The sequence below is a fragment of the Solanum pennellii genome, chromosome 9, assembly GCF_001406875.1.
Source record: "Solanum pennellii chromosome 9, SPENNV200".
Taxonomy (NCBI): domain Eukaryota; kingdom Viridiplantae; phylum Streptophyta; class Magnoliopsida; order Solanales; family Solanaceae; genus Solanum; species Solanum pennellii.
Genome location: NC_028645.1, coordinates 21,197,231 through 21,200,201, shown reverse-complemented (window position 1 = coordinate 21,200,201; position 2,971 = coordinate 21,197,231). Strand labels below are relative to the sequence as shown.

Sequence of the window (2,971 nt, the reverse complement as noted above, 5' to 3'; positions counted from 1 at the left end):
ATCACTGTATTAAGGAATTTTTACACTGTGTAGTCACAAATACAATACTCAAAGTGACTACCACACACTCAAAAAGAATAACACTCTTTTGGTTTCCACCTTACTAAAATATCGCTCATACTCTATTTTTCTTCACAGACTATTTTTCTTGTATAGTCTATGGAATACCTCACTTTGCTCTCAAAATGGTTTTTTTTCTCTAACTTGGTGTGTTCTACAAATGTGCAAGAATGTTCTATTTATAGAAGGATAAAATCATGCCTATGTCACTAATCACATAGGTAAATATAGCAAAGTCAAAAAATGATTGCAAATCTTATTAATTTGCCAACCACCAAATCATTTATTTTCAACTCTAATTACTATTCCTTTTTTACAATTACTTGTAGCAATTGAATAGAAAAAAGTTGACCAAAAAAATGGGATAGACTCCACAATATACAGGTTCAAAACACAAACCTTTGCTAAAAGGAAATTATTTCATTCAACAAGTAGTTCCTTAAAGTATATTCGATTACACAAAAGCTAATCAAATTTTCGAAGTAGCTATAGATAGAAGTGGAACATAGAAGTTACTCAACTTTATTACACACTCCAAAATAATTCTTTAAACACTTAATTAAATAATTTCTTCACCATAGTCAACACTTCTTAGTTCACCTTCCTGCAGTTAACCCTAATCTGACCTTGATTTCCAGTTAATCGCTTGATATTACCCATCTTAATCATAGAATTAGCAAATCTTTAGAAATAATCCAAGGGTTTCTGCTATAAGTGTTAACAAGGTTATCCGTTCGACCACCACTAAACAATTCTTGATCAGAGTGCAAAAGCCCTTTCTTTGTTACCAAATTATTGAAATACTTTGTATCGAAAAATAATGGAGTTTGATCAAGTGGTGCAAGATTTGAATCACTTCCTGTTCTTGGACAACTAGATTTTCTTTGTTTTGCAAAATTTGAATCAATGCTATTAGTCTCATTGTAAATGTGATTTCTGAAAGTGAAACACTGAGCAAACCTTGATGTGTGTCCACCGGAGAGTGCAACATGATCTTTCTCATTCAATCCTTGATTCTTGAAGTTGTTGATTAGTGAAGTTCAGTCCATAATGGAGATGGAATGTCCTTGTTGGCTTGTGTTCTGCTGGCTGTGGTTGAATCCCTTCTTCCTAGTGGCACTTGCCATGATGGTCCTCCTAACTATATACAACGCGGATAGTGAAAAATAATTTTTGTTCTATCCTGTCACTAGTCATAATTAATGAATTAGTAAGTTACTTGTAAATAAGGTATGTGACGTGCTATATTGTCAATGTATGTAAGTTAAAATTGTGTGTATTGATTCACATATTGTGCAATAAGTTATAAATTGTGACTCAACAAGTATTATGGAGGATATATGTTATAGTTTCATTTGAGAACACTATATTCTCCTTGCACTAATTTCAATACTTATTAGACCACAAAGTATTGTAGTTAAATATAACAAAATTATGATAATATCACAAACAACATTTCATTCGTTTAATAATATATAAACTTCGAACGTTAATATATGGATGGAAATGGAGCTATAATAAACGACACGGCAACTACGGAGTTACGAGCTGCAACAGTTAAGATATCTGCACAAGATACAATTGAACGTCCACAAACTTTATCAACCTCCGACTTGATCCTATCAATTACTTCAAATCCTCTGGCTGAATTGTTATTAGCAAAAGCAGTTTTCTCGCTATCAATTGTAGTCGTTTGGTCTAGAAGGATAGAAGCCTCACAGCCCTAAAACTACGGAGACTTTAGTAATATATACCACACACAACAATATAATAGCCAAAATTAGTACGTACACGAAAATAATTAAACTCACATTGACAAAACAATCATGACAATGCAAACGCAATATAGATGCTCCCATTCGCCTTTCTTGTCGAACTACATCTTGAACAACCCTTTTAATAGTTGGCAAAGCTTTGGGACATACTTTGTAGTAGAAATAAGATGAAAGAGAGGCTGAAAATGCATGGGTAGTAAGTGAAAATATGAGTAAAGAAGAAAGAAGAAAGAAGGTTAGAGATGAGGCCATTGCTTTTCTATGTATTGGTTTTGATATTTGTGTGTTGAAAATTGTAACGACCTGTTTAGTCGATTCGAGCAGTAATATTAGTTTGATAAAAACTGACTGGGTCGACAGACCACGCACGACGGCCCGTGATGGATTCCGTTGTCCCATACTTGTAAATTTTCTTCTGCTACTTTTCTCACTTACCATCGACGACAATTAGGACGAACCGTCATAGGCATGACGGATCGTCGAGGGGCTACGTTCCAAAACACTTAAACTCTGAAAATTTGGGTACTGAGATCAACTCTCTGAACTTCGCGACGGAAATGCAGGACGGACCGTTGTAGGTACGACGGACCGTCACAAACCCTTTACAGAATTTGACTCTCTAAACTTTGTGACGGACCTGCAGGACGGACCGTCATAGACACGACGGACCGTCACAGGTTGCGTAACCTAACTGGGTCGGATTTCTGTTAAAAGTTTTAAAGGGGTGTTTTGGACTATTCATGACAAACCTTATGGACTTAGTGGGGTAAGTTTAATAATTTATTTACTTGGAGGGTTAAAGGACATAACCTTAGAATAAATAATGGGTTACTTTTATCATAATGAATTATATGATAATTAGGTTAAAAGAGAAGAATCTAGAGAAGAAAAAGAAAAAGACAGAGAGGGAGAACGAACGAGCGAGAGAGAGAACGAAGAGGAAAGAAAAAGGGCATTGGGGAGATAGCTTGCTTGATCACGATTCTTCGGTGGAGGTCGGTTATGGTTTATGTTATGTGATAGTAAACTCTTAATAGCGATTGATATTTATTGGGTGGTATTGTAATGTCTTCCATATACTTGATTGTGTGTTTGTATGTTGTGATCGTATAACTGGGGTGTTTAGAATGATAAGA

General features: G+C 35.1%; 1 pseudogene; it reads right to left on the bottom strand.

Moving 5' to 3' along the window:
• Window positions 1-651: 651 nt before the first annotated feature.
• LOC107030817 lies at window positions 652-2,087 on the bottom strand (annotated as a pseudogene).
• Between the last annotated feature and the right edge of the window lie 884 nt (window positions 2,088-2,971).